Source organism: Gopherus evgoodei, chromosome 4, assembly GCF_007399415.2.
Source record: "Gopherus evgoodei ecotype Sinaloan lineage chromosome 4, rGopEvg1_v1.p, whole genome shotgun sequence".
NCBI lineage: Eukaryota > Metazoa > Chordata > Testudines > Testudinidae > Gopherus > Gopherus evgoodei.
In genome coordinates this window covers 149,432,067-149,446,898 of record NC_044325.1, presented here as the reverse complement: position 1 = coordinate 149,446,898, position 14,832 = coordinate 149,432,067, and positions in this window count along the sequence as shown.

Here is a 14,832-nt window from a genome sequence, read left to right as displayed (position 1 = left end):
GGCAGAGCGCTCCCCTCCCCCCCCGCGGCTTGCTGCCCCAGGCACACGCTTGGCGTGCTGGGGCCTGGAGCCACCCCTGCTTATACCACCCTCATCACTACGGTTTCTGAGCACCTTCCAGAAGTATGTTCAATGATGTGACTGACATCTGTCATGTGATTTTCACTTACAGAGTTAAAAACATGACATAGTCTCCTTTGGCAAGCATGAGAAGTTCAGAGCCAACAGAGCATGCCTGCCATGCTAGAAGGTACTGTTATGTTTGTCACTCATCAGGTTTGCAAGGAGATGTTGGGTGAACAGGAATTATTTGGGTCCATTATAGTTCTAACTCCATAGATAATGTTTAAAATTTCCTCCCATTGGGACTCTAAAATGGAAAACCTTGGTGATCCCAGGGAACACAATGACTTACCTTCCACCACACAGCTATAGAGCTAATTCTAATTTAATCCCCAAAACCCAGTGTTACAGTAATGTGAAAGCTTGCCTCAGCCTCTCTTCAGGACAATTCCAGGAGTGTCTGGTAGTTTAGCTGTATCATAGAGGAGTACACAGTGTCCCAAGACACCCCTGACGATACCAGAGGGTAATGTAGGGAATCAAGGGGCTGTGCAGAAATGAGAGCTGGCAGGTCATGAGAAGAAATGCAGATGGGCATGGCCCAGAGTGTCTTACTGCCTAATGTTGTACAGTACCCCAGGGAGCACATCAAGCCTCGCTAAGCCTTTTAAAAACGCAGCCTATGGATATGCTATTAAAAGCCTTTTTGGTGGTGTGTTAACTTTTAAGATTGCAGTGTAACGTAAGAGGGGTTATGGAATGGGTCCTGGGAGTGTTGGGAGAGACAGTTTCTAGGGCTGGGAAGGACATTGATGGAACGACCTCTGTAATGCTTTGTTGTTTTTTATAAGTGCTTGTAAGCTTTTTAAGATGATTGAGTGCCTGAAGCACTGTTTTTATGAGCATAGTAGAAAGAAAGAAAGAAAGAAAGAAAGAAAGAAAGAAAGAAAGAAAGAAAGAAAGAAAGAAAGAACGACTATATTTAATTCTAACCCTTTATCCAACTGTACTAAATTGAACTGTGCTTAGTCCACATTCATCTCCTACTGTGGTCCAAATGTGGCAAAACCGGTGATAGGCTAGGACTGGAATCAACAGCAGCACAACAGAATCTCACAGGCCTGGGCTCCTCAAGTCTAGCCTCTGAACACCTGCCCCAACTTCCCCATCCCTTGTCCAGGAGTGGCCCCATATTTTCCTATACAGGGTGTCCCATGTTAGCTAGCTCTTCCATCACACTTTGCAGGAGCGTATCCCATCCCTTGTATGCCACGCAGAACTTCCTTGGGATTAAATAACTTTAAACAATGAATTTTTTCTGTCCATTTTTCACCGTTTGCAGCAGGCTGTTTTGTTACCCTCTGGCACTGACCTCCTTGGAAACAAAACATCTCCAGGGCTCTTTTAATTCTATTTAAATAAATTAAACCAAATTAAAACTTTTAATGGGCCATTATTACATTTTATAATCCATTGTTCACTGGCCCATCGGATGACATCAAGGACTTGGAATGTGCATCTGTCGACTGACTGATGTTACAACTAGGCTTCAAGTCCTCCTGGCCTTGTTACCTGTAAGTCTTCACTTCATGTCCCAGGAGATGGCTGGTACCAGAGTTTCCTTTCTGAGCAGTGATTTGTTCTCCCCAGGTGGAAAGATGGGGCTGCCACATGCAGACCTAAAAATGGGTGGATGAAATGGGACAAAGGGTGTTTTTTAAGGATGTGCAACCCTTCTCCAAGGCCCACAAATATCTTCCATGTTCTTTTCATTTTTAGGGTTTTTCTCTGAGTTAAAGATAACAACAGATATTATAGCTGCTGAGCAAATCTTCTTTCTGTTATTCCTTTGGCACAAATGTTGCACCAGGGTGGCAATGTTTCCCACCCACTTTACATGGATGGAGATGACTGTCCAAAATGCAGGGCAATGAGGATCAGACCCAAAGAGCATGAAGAGTGGAGTGTGAAACTGGGATCCTTTAATGGACATAACTGGAGGGATAGGGAGGTGGGAAGAGTCAGTTTTTCTGAAGGGAGGGAGAGAGGGATCAGCAGCTTACATGGGTCTGGGTGCCCATTGCTTGGGAGAGAAGTGCAAAGGATCCAGAAGATGCGACTCTACAGTTCTCTGTGACCCAGAGATAACAGCACAGAAAGGGGAATTTTAAACTGAAAATGAAATGACTGGTGTCTCCTCCAGTTTAATAAGCAGCAATTCAGGGCCAGCCCAGCCCATGAACTTGTAAGCTGCCAAGAATTCCCCACAGGTTCCTGTTCCTGCTCGAATTGTGGTCTCTAAATCTTGCTGGAGTGTCTGTAGTTTTGCCTAAGGGGCATTTCTGACTCTGACACTTTGTCTGTCACCTGCTAATGCTGACAAGGGAGGAGGAGGTTCCAGCACGGTTTGCTGCAGCTTCTCACTGACATCAGGATTACACTCACTCAAGACAAGTCTGGTTTTGACAAAAGTTGGGCCCAACAGGGAATTTTCAGGCCTATGGAGTTTCTTTGAGTGACACCCCCTCCTCCCCACTACTACCAGTTCCCAGAGGTGTTGGAAGAAGCCTCTGGGTTTTGCTTTGCAGAAACATTTCCTGCAGATGTGAGACATTTGCAGATTTCTGTGATTGCACAAACTTGCACTTATTTCTGAACAAGCATCATTTATAGAGGAGCCAGTACTGGAACCACCCAGCCACACGCTGGAGATCTCATCAGTCCAGTGTTTGCCCATCTCTAGAAACATTGGATGGGCCAAAAGTTTTTGGCATGGCTGGATACTATGTAGTATGCTAATATAAATGAAAAGGAGGGGTATGGGTGACAGGGCTTTAAACATGGCTGTGCAATGGCACAATGGGTAGCTAAATCCTGGTGTCCCTTCAATGTACTGTGATAAAGTTCTTCCTCTACCTTGGTGGGTCCTGTGCTTATTGGTGGATTTTGCTAGCCTCAGAGATCTTCCTGTGTTGGATCAGGAGTTGGGAGGTTTTGGGGGGAACCTGGGCCTGCCCTCTACCCCAGGTTCCAGCCCAGGGCCCTGTAGACTGCAGCTGTCTAGAGTGCCTTCTGGAACAGCTACACGACAACTACAATTCCCTGGGCTACTTCCCCATGGCCTCCTCCCAACACTTTCTTTGTCCTCACCACCGGAGCTTCCTCCTGATGTCTGTTAACGCTTGTACTCCTCAGTCCTCCAGCAGCACATCCTCTCACTCCCAGCTTCATTCACACTTCCTCTCCTCTGGCTCCCTGGCTCTCTTTGGCCTGACTGGAGTGAGCCCTTTTATAGCATCAGAGGGGCCTTAATTAGAGTCAGGTGCTTAACAGCCTCACCTGACTCTTAGCAGGTTAATTGGAGTCAGGTGTTCTCATTAGCCTGGAGCAGCCCCTGCTCTGGTCACCCAGGGAACAGAAAACTGCTTATCCAATGGCCAGTATATCTCCCTTCTACTACTCTGCTGTTCCCAACTGGCCTGGGTCTATCACAGTACACACACCTTTTAGGAGGGAGAATAACAGTGTGGCCAAGCTGAGTGCAACTCTTAGGTATCACTAATACAGTTCTTCTTAAACATTGGGATAGCACAGGCCGTGCCCATGTGTACTATTCCCTGTCTCAGGGAAGGCGTAATCTGAATAAGAAGAGGGTCTGTCTGATAGGCCAGAGGCCTGCCCTTCACTAGCAGGACAGAGCAGCAGGCTCATTGTTGCCCAAAGTCACCATCACTGTGCCTAAAGACTGTGCATGTGATTGACTTTGTCTGACAGAGAAATCAACAAAATGCATCAACATTCTCACAGCTGCCTTGTGCCTGAAATGCAAGCAGGAATCTGGGCCTGTGCAGTCCTCATGGTGTCCATCTGTTGTTCTCTTCAGCCTGGAACAAGCTTCACAGATTCAGATTTCATGGGACGTGGTCCCACTGCTGAGCTGGGGAGGAAAGGGCAGAGCCAAGAGAGAGGATGGTGGGATCGGTTAAAGGTAGGCTGAGAACAGGAGAGGAGCCAGGCTGTCTCCTTGGACACAGTAAAAGAAGCAAATTTCTAATCTTCTTTATAATCCAGTGAGCAATTCCTGCACAACAGTCCGGGACAGACTTGATCACATTGCTAGGTCCCACCGCACTCAGACACTTTACTCAATGGAAATGGAAACAGAAATATAGGTGCCAATTAGGTGATCCAAGTTAAAATATCCCTGTCAAAATGGGAGCCCTTGAAGGTTCCTGAACTATTCTGTTGGAATTTAAAGTAAATTGTAATTCCATGTCAATCACTCCCTTGAGTCAGGAAATAAGACTTTTTTTTTTTCACATAGCGCCTTCTCAATTTTTGGCTTGAGCTTCTCCGAGAGGCTATTTTGGACCTAAGAAAAGGGAATTTGAGCTTAATGCACATAGCAAAAGCAGAAAAACAGGAAACCTGCACAATTTTGTGCATAGCTGAGAACAGAGCACACAAAAGTTCTGTTGTTCATAAAGGAACAAAAACCAGAACAATTGTAGGTATACGCCTGCAAACACTTAGCAACGAGTTCATCACTAGGATGAAACAAGGATATTGTGCCCTTTCTCCTAATCTCTCCTGGGTTAGTGGATTATCAGAGAATTCAACAATTTTGAGGACAACCAAAACCAAACAAACAATATTTCAGTACTGGACAAAAAGTCAGAAAATCCTGTTCTCCAGGCCTGAGGAATAATAGGGATAAATTTAAAGATTTATTTTGGAGCCAGTTTAGGAACATTAATTCCAGGATAAGAGTTCAGATCTTTTCCTTGTTTATTTTGTAGGCAGAGTTAAACTAAAATTTATTGGCAGCACATGGTATGTATATGTAGATTGTAGGAGTCTAGGAGCAAGGACTGTATCTTATCTTCTCATTACCAAGCACACCCATAATCTCTATATGTTGCAATACTATAGCATATAATATAATATTTCAATATAAATGTAAAAAGCAACAAAGAGTCCTGTGGCACCTTAAAGACTAACAGATGTATTGGAGCCTAAGCTTTCGTGGGTGAATACCCACTTCGTCAGATGCATGTCTAAAGAACTGGGTATTCACCCACGAAACCTTATGCTCCAATATGTCTGTTAGTTTTTAAGATGCCACAGGACTCTTGATTGCTTTTTACAGATCCAGACTCACCCGGCTACCCCTCTGATACTCAATATAAATGTGTAATTGCTGTATATGCAGTCTATTGGTGTGCATTGTGATAGGCAGATGAAAAAGAAGTGCAGTCATTGCTCCAAGAACCTGACAATTGTAACTCTACCTGTAAAGAGATTTTCAAATTAGTAGCTAGACAAGTCTGTTTACTTTATCCAAGAGAAAGGTAAGACATGACTTGATCATGGTGTTAAGTATCTACATGGTGAGAAGACACCAAAGCAGAGAGCTTGTTAGCAGACAAAGGCAGAACAAGATCCAATGACTGGAAACTGAAGCCGGACAAATTCAGACTGGAAATAAAGTGACAGTTTTTACTGTGGGGATAACTAACCATTGGTACAGTTTACTGAAGGATCTGATGGATTCTCCACCAACCAAAGTATTAAAATTAAGACTGGATGAAATTCTACTTCCTGTGATATGAAGGAGGTCAGCCTAGATGGATCAGAATGGTCCCTTCTGGCCTTAAATTCTGTTAATCTATTTTAAGGCAGTAAATACCGTAACTACCTCATTTGTATGAAGAAAAAACATTAATCACCATTGTAATGTTTTCACAACCCCCTGCAAGGACAGAAATCCTGGAAATCACATATTAAAGTGACAATTAAAGCAGGTGAAATTAGAAAGCTCTCCTGATGTGGAATGATCAACATTGCATAAAAAATTACATCATCAATAGGGTAAAACACGGGGCACAAAAAAGCATGATTCTTGCTGGTATCTTTACAGCAGGTACCTACACTGTGTTTTGGCAAGACAGCTTGGCAGAAATCTGAATAACTGGTGAGAAGTGGCTGTACACATACATCATCACTATTGTGTTATAATGTTATTTCTTCTTTTATTTATAAAGTTGCCACACCCAGAACTCCTTAGCAAAAGTATTTCCAGTCAGTCAAAAATGCTGCTTCTCTCTCGTCTAAGCCTCTTAATTTCTCTCTTCCTCTGTCCTTGTTTATTCTTTGCTCTGCAAAGTGTTTGGGATGATGCAGTTATGTCTACACAAGATAAAATTGTGTAATATTGCTTGGTTTTTCAACTTTCTGTCATGAGATTGACGACTGCTGGCACCAGAGGGCGCCAATGGCACATGAAATGTATGTGACACAAAGGCCATGGCTTTTGAGAATCAGTTTAGATGCCAATCAAATTCTGTCACTATTTATATAAATTCTCATAACTCATAAATAAACATAACTCATCCAAACTGAAGGCTGAGTGAGGGCTGAGTGAATGTAGTGGTTTGTTCCCTGGTATCCTTTCTGCTTGGTCATTAACATCAGCCCCAAACAGGAGACCGTAGCAAGAGAAAACAGCCCCACTCCCTCACATTTCCCTTTTCTTGTTTCACTTCAGTGCCGGTTTCCGTCCCACCCTCTATGTAGACCAGATGGGGAGTGTGATTCATTATGCCCTGGACCAGAGGCTGCCTTCCCCAGGCACTGCCTAGTGGGCAGATAAGGGCACTGGACTGGCCTGTTTCCTGTGATTCATACTGGCTGGTGCAGACCCAGATTCGCATGATAGAACACCAGGCAGAAGAGCTGCACAAGCCCAGCAGTTTCTGAGAGTTGCTTAGATTCCTAGGCCAGGTCTACACTACAGACCTATATCGGTATAAGTACATCACTCAGGGGTGTGAAAAATCCACACCTCTGAGTGACATAGTTATAGTCACCTAACCCCCTGTGTAGACAGTGCTGTGTTGACAGGAGAGCTTCTCCTCACACAGCTACTCCTCTCAGGGAGGTGTATTACCTACACCCAATGGGAGAACTCCCGCCTGTTGGTTTACAGCATCTTCTTTAAAGTGCTACAGAGGGGCAGCTGCACTGATGCAGCGTTTCAAATGTAGACTTGACCCTTGAAGCCTTTTCTGGTCGCCTTTCTCATCCCCAGAGCCTCAGCAGGGATCACAATTCCCTGACCATTTAATTCCCCCCGCTCCTCCTCCTCCCACATAACACAGGCCCCATAATTACCACATTTCCCTTTGGCAACAGTCACATACTTTGTAAGACCAATAAAACCGATTTAGACTGAAACTGTAGATCACAAGTCTGGGACTTTCTCGGCTTAGCTTTGGTCAACTGCATACTGGGCCAGAAATACCCCTGAGTTCACTGCTCCCTGCATCCCAGCACTCACAAGATTAGAAAACAGCACCAACCATAAAAGACTGCTGCTCCTCCTAAAGCCCAAGGTAGATTTCAGCCAAGGATGCACTAAAGGAGCTGCAGGGTGCAGGATCTCTCATGTGATGGATGCCTTGGTCGCTGGGGGTTGCAGTTTTGTTTAGCTTTATATAGCATGTACACTAACATCTCCCACAGCTGGATCTTGGCTGCAGGATGTAATTATCAGGGATCAGATATGTGGGGCAGTTACCTCATTCCTCTGCTTTCCAGTGGGAATGTCACACCTGCACCATAGAGTCTGCTTCTGGACCTGCGTTTCCTTTTATCAGCAGTGTGCTGCAATGAACAAAAGAAACCAGAGCTGATGCCAAGAATGTGGCTGATGAATCCCCTAGCTGGATTTCTATTTGTTTGGAGCCCAGGGTGCTGCAGGGTTTGCTCCTGGCTATGCTAGTGCACTGCATATGGAAACTCCAGGACCGTAAACATGGGCAACTATCAAACATTCTTGTGTAAATAGCTGCTTAAATAAAACCTACAAAAAGAAAATGCAATATTATTTGAACCATGATAGTAAATTCCAGCATATTTGTGTCTGTTACATGTGGGAGGTGATGCTTTGATGTTATTGATTCAAATAGTTAATTCTGGAAATTCAACAAAATATTCTACTTTAGCATTCCCTGAGCTTTGTTCTGTTCATGGCTAGTATCACTACCTCAGTTCAGAGCCTCTGTTCCAAGACACAGTACAATTGCAGCTATAAGGAGTAGAGTAATGGGACTACATTAATGTGTTTCATGTTGAAGTTTTTAGGTTAATCGTTGCTGAAGAAGGATGTTCGGTGACTTCCTGCTGGGCTACTTTGAATATGGTTTCAACTGAGAAGGCTGCAAAAATGGCTTAATCATCACATTTCATGAAATGACTTGGAAGAAAAATAACTGCAAGAGGATTGCACTAAATCCACATCAAATCATCTCTAACAAACTTTGCTAATATTTTCTAAAGGCCAAATATCAAAGATATTGTAGCTCTTGTGGCTAAGTATGTTACTGATCCTTCCGGACGCAATAAGAGTACTGACATAAAATATTTTGCAGTAAATGATTGAGAAAAGCTGCCACACAGAAGAGAAGAGTATTAAACTGGAGCAGCATGTTGGCCATACTTATGTGGAGTAATTAATTGGAATGTTAATAACAGAGCATAACTTTCATGTTATATTTAAAATCTGTTCAGCCAGATTTCAACCACTGTTAGAAGTATGTAACAAGAAGGCTTATTTTTTTAATTAGGACTGAAAGCCCAGGTCCTAAAGCATTAGGGGAAAGGACAAGAGTTCACACAATGTGACAGAAGCTACAGGTGTAAAATTCTCAAATATCCATTCTGTCCTCTTTCAGCCAATACAAGATTGTTCCAAGATTTGCTACTGGTTTAGGTGTCCAAAGGGGCATTCAGTTCCCTTGAAGGGCTTATTCTACTGCCTAAGCCATCTAACTGTCAGGAAGATTTTCTTAATATTCAAACTAATTTACCTTTTATAAATTAAATGCCTATTTGGCAGAATCATGATAAGCATATATTGAGGTTTTCTAAACAAATGATTATTTTTTACAAGATAGATTTTTGGGGTAAATGCCATTTCTGTGGACACATAACACAATGGACCTGGTAGGCCAAAAGAATTTAGCAAAGAGGAAGGCAATGTTGTTCTTTACAGTGATACTGAAAGCGTACATTCTTCAACATCAAAACACTGCTCTTCATGATGCAAAGCTGTGATGAGGGGCTCACTAATAAACAGTTTTGGACTTAGTCACACACATCTTCAGAAGTGCCTGATCTCCAGATGAAATGAGGCAGTATGCAATAAATATCCTTAATCCTGCGAAGATCAGAGTGATTGTGTCACCTACATTCACTGACCCTTTCTTCCATTGCATCACATTCAAACTTCTTGTTCTCAAAGTCCTTCATAACTTTGCCTCTCCTTAGTTATCCATTCTTGTCTTGTTACATTAACCCCACACCCTCTCCTCTCTACCCACAGTGTCAGCCTCATTGGCCCATTGTCTGCTTTTCCCAGAAGTGTCTTCAAAGTTTCTTCCCATACCATCCTTTACAAATGGAATGCCTTTCCTGAATTAATCTACATGGCCACTACTCGTTCCCTCAAATCTTTCCTCAAGACCCATTTCTGCCATGATGCCTATGGGAACTCTGCTACCTATGGCTAGGGTGAAAGGCAATCCATAATAACTTATATTTATTATGATTCAGCACCATCAAGTTGTACACAAAGCTAACCTGTGTAGCTGTGTGACATTATTACTGTTACTCTCATCCTCCCTCCTCCTTCCCTACTGTCGATTGTATCACTCACTCGTCACGGCTTATCTTAAATTAGGTCCTGATCCGAAGCTGAATGTAGTCAATGAGAGTCTTTCTCTTGACTTCAGTGGCCACTAGATCAGGATGTTAGACTATAAGTTCGTGAGAGCTGGGGCTGTGTCTTCCTGTTTGTCCTGATCGGGGCATCCTAAATTATAACAACATAAACTTGATCTAAAAACATGCCTCTAAGCTCAACCTTTGTGCATCCACTTATCAAGTTGGCAAAATTTGACATTCAGAAGATGCCCTTACAGAAGACAGACATAATGCAGTGCTGGGAGGTGCCTCTTGAGGGTGCACAGTATCAGAGCTTAACGAGTAAATAAGTACAAACAATAATGTCCTTTGTACAGGCTGCATCTTTCTAGTGGCAGGACATGCTTCCTTTGCTCTATTAGACTTTTCAGGAGACAGGTATCTAGTCTTCCTTCTGCAAGGAAAAACCTGGGAAAATTAGAGAAAGCCAGGCAGTTGTTGTAGCAGCAAACACAATAAAGAACAGAACTGCCGTGAGTTCAGACTGTAAGATAGAGACATTAGCCTTTTTTAATTGCTCGCCTGAACAATCCACCAGGTATGTTGCTATGAAACACTGGGCCCCAGGACTGTTTTCCAACATCAGCTTCTTCTCAGCATATTCATAGCTTAGAGGCAGCTCTCTGCTCAAGCCAAGTAAATACAACTCAGATGAGAAGTGTGATGTAACTGCTAACATCCAAAGTATCAAAGCCAAAGACTTAGTTATAGTCACTGAAAAGGAGTGACTCAAAAAGTTCATTCCTGACTTGTAACAATTAATAAAGACACAAAGCACTCTGGGTATGTTTAAAGTTAGTGCAGTCAATCAGACTTCAACGGAATCTGTTCTATAAATATCAGATAAAGGAACTTGTTGAAGGCATGTGTTAACTGTAAACAATCTACAGCTAGAGGAAAATGATGCTTTCCTCCTTGAGCAAATCATAAACCTTATCATTTCATCTGGATGTTTCTCTTCCTCAGCCTGTGTTTGAGTGGGATGGGTATTATCTCTCTCTCAGAACACAGGAAACTAGCTCAAGCAAACCTTTGGCAAACAATGGAACAAGGAAGAAAATGAAAACAGAGCCAGTTGTTGGTAGTGTCCTTTTCATTAGTGAGATGGATATGAGCCCTGCATCAGACCACAATTACCACTCATCCTGCAGCAGCAAAAACTGTGGCTGCACAAGACTAAAATTCTCCAGGACAATGGAATTGGGACCACAAAATCAGAGCTGAATGTGGCCCCATTTTTCCATCTTGTATAGCATGCAGCAGTGTTACTAGGTGCTGAATCTTTGAGCTTGTCTACATTTGCCAGAGGATCGAAGTTGCGGCAATCAATGCATCGGCAGTCGATTTAGTGGGTCTAGTGAAGACCTGCTAAATCAATTGCTGATGGCTCTCCCGTTGACTTCTGTACTCTATCTGATTGAGAAGAATAAGGGCAGTTGATGGGAGAGCGTCTCCTGTCAACGTCACATAGTGTGGACCCCGTGGTAAGCAGATATAACCAATATCAATATGAGTTACGTTATTCACATAACTCAAATTGCATAGTTTAGATCGACTTTTCCCTTTAGTGTAGGCAAGGCCTAGGTCTAAACAAGAAAGACGTGACATTTCCATTAGTTCCCATCAGGACTGGTAGCACAAAGGAGACACTGGTTTTACCCAGCAGAAGCTCCCGTCTCCTCCGGCCCTTCCTTGCTCATACATAGGGCCCTACCAAATTCATGGTCATGAAAAATATGTCAGGGACCATGAAATCAGGTCTTCCCCTGTGAAATCTGGTCTTTTGTGTGTTTTTACCCTATACTACACAGATTTCATGGGGGAGACCAGCATTTCTCAAATTTGGGGTCCTGACCCAAAAGGGAATTGCAGGGGGGTGTGTCACAAGGTTATTTTAATCTGCTATATATTAGCCACCACTCTCCAGCTGCCCAGGTCTGAAGGCAGTGCCGCCACCAGCAGCAGCACAGAAGTAAGGGTAGCAGTACCACAACCGCCGCTACAATAACCTTGCAAGTTGCAACCCCACACACACAACTCTTTTTTGGGTCAGGACTCCTACAATTTCAACACTGTGAAATTTCAGATTTAAATAGCTGAAATCATGAATTTACGATTTTAAAATCCTATGACCATGAAATTGACCAAGATGGACCATGAATTTAGTAGGGCCCTACTCATATGTGCTGTCTGTACCACTCCTTGAGGCAGCAGCTGAGTATTCTTCCAGAGTTGAGAACCCTGAGTTAGGGGAGGGCTGGCATAGCCTCTCCTGTCCCCTTCCTCTGGTGTTCTGGGTTGGGTGGGGTTTTGTCAGAAATGAGGGGGACAGGCTGCAATGTTGTGTGCTCCAGTGACCTTGACAGCACAATAGCCTCTTGTTAGCTGGTATTTGCTGACACAAGTTATGAGGCTACTCAAACTTGTGCCAAGGGCTGGTACAGCCTCCAGGATCGGGAAGTCCAAAAGATGGTGTGAAGCACTCATGCCTCCCACACAAGGCATGCACCACAGAGCCACATATGGTCCCCTGCCCAGCATGCATCGTAAAGATACCTCTGGCCCCAGAGGCACATTTGGGGATTTAGCCCTGGGCCACAAGCTTTAACCTGAGGAGAGAATTTTATTTGAGCCATTACTTCTCCCAGCCCAATATCAGTGCCAGAGGGATGCTCCTGGACCATGGGTGAGCAGATAACTGAGGGATTCTGGAGTCTATGGAGCTGGGAACATTTTAATTACTTGTATTGCATAGCACGATGCAGAGGTGCTAGCACAGGCAGTAACTCTTATGTTACTGTTTCAGAACTGTGCTGAAGAGCTGGCTGGATGGAATGAGACCTGCCTTTGTTGCAATATATTTACCACAAAAGCCTTTCACCACTGTCTTGGTCACAAGTTAAATGAATTTGCTGGCTCTCATCCTATCTCTACCTGTGCACATCAGAAAACCATCAGACAATGTGGTGTATATGGCAGAAGGACAGGACAGAAACAGCTGGAGGGCTGATGCATGGGAAAAGCAGTGCAGGGTAGATTGGGTTCCAGAATTGAAATACGAAAGGGAGACTGCAGGTCAGGATCTATGGGTGGTGGCAAAGCTGTGGGGGGATACAAGGATTGGCATAAAGGATTTATATGGAATGGGACAAGTATCTATTCTTTTTGCAAAGGGAGAGTAGATGAAAATACAAGATTCGTCCCAAATAAAAATTCAAGAAAAACTCCAAAGGGAGCATTGTCTTTCTGAAGTCGTATGACAGCTGCAGGCTGAGCTGCAGGATCCTCCTCCACAGGCAGTAACACCACAATGCTTGCCTGATAGCTGTAGTAAAGTGTAAACTACAGAGGCTTTGATTTAAAGGCATTGATTCTTTAATCCAGGTCCTTCTCCTATATCACAAAGCTCCCCTTTAATGTACCATGTGTGCAATTTTTCAGTATTGTTCCATTAAATTTGCAGATATTGCACAAAATAAATTAAGCTTTTATTCATACTTAACTTCAGATGCTATTTTATGAATCCTCTCACCCAGCCTGCACTTCAAGGAGAAAATCTAAGCCCCAGTGGGAAACTTCTCGGTAGGAAAGTGGACACTGAGTTCTAAGCATCAACATTACAATCACCGCACAAGACTATACGCAGCACACAGTGAGAACTGTGTTATTAGCTGGCAGCTGCCTTGATAGCTTTACACTTGATGCCTATTAAGGTAAAGTGTAACTGACTTAGTTCATGGAAAGTTTTCAGCACAACCCTCTTTCACAATATTTTTTTAGAGAAACAAGTATTAGTCTTTCTGCTGTGCGCGACTTAATTCTTTCATGAAGCTGAAACAAGCAGCATTTATCACCAGAATGATTTTATATTTATGTTTTCATTTATGCATTGCTTAAGCAGACAGAATCATCTTGTATAACTGAGTCTTTTTTATTACCTGAAAGGCTTCTGCTTCTCTGCATCAGAATCTTAAAGGAAATTAATGATGACAAGCTGAATTAAGGCAGCTTTAATTCAGCAAATCAATTAAGCACATGCTTAATTCTGAGCACGAGCAGTCCCATAGGCTTCAGTGGGGCTATTTACATGCTCAAAATTAAGCCCATGCTGGAGTGCTTTGCTGGATGAGGCCGTAAGACATGTTTAGGGTCAGACTCATTCGAAAAGAAGGAAAGTTGTGAGTAAGACTGAAGCGTCCTCCTTAATTGCCTTGTTTTTAACAGTAACAGAAACACTCCTGGACCAACCCCGCCAGGGACCACTTCTTGGTCACTTACAGCAGCAGAGGGAGGTAATGTGTTTTTTTCTTTTTGTGTCACAAACTATATTGGATGTTTGAATGGTTTTAATTCTGTGTCTGCCTCTTTGCTAATGAAACAGCAGATCCCTGATCAAGTGTCTGCAGTCACAATTCAAATTAGAGGAAGGGTTTCCCTAGAAAGCTGCCAGGCTCTAAAGTAGCCAAAAAAAACCACTGAAAAATAGTAAAAACAGAAACCAAACCCCAGAATCCATCCCTAGGTTGTCATGTCACAAAACAGGTTTATTGCATTCAGTACACACACAAGTAAACGGGCCCTTGTTTCCCCCTTTATCTCCCATTTGTACATAAGTTCCATATCTCTCTGTCTTGAGCATCTACACTACACTAACCTCTCAAGGGATCTCAGCAGGGAGGCATCTCAGAATTGGAGGCACTAAATGCAAAAGCAAACTAGATAGGTGAAGTCTCCCTATAAAACTATTTTATTACAACATGAAATGGCAATTGAACATTTGACACATTAAATATTTGGATAAAATGTTTAATATTAAGGGTAGGGTGACCAGCTGTCCTGATTTTATACGGACAGTCCTGATATTTGGGGCTTTGTCTTATACAGGCACCAATTACTCCCAACCCTCTGTCCCGATTTTTCACACTTGCTGTCTGGTCACCCTAATTAAGGGTCCTAGTCTCAAAAACGTCTGCCTCACCTTGTGGCCTCTGGCAGAGGCCCACA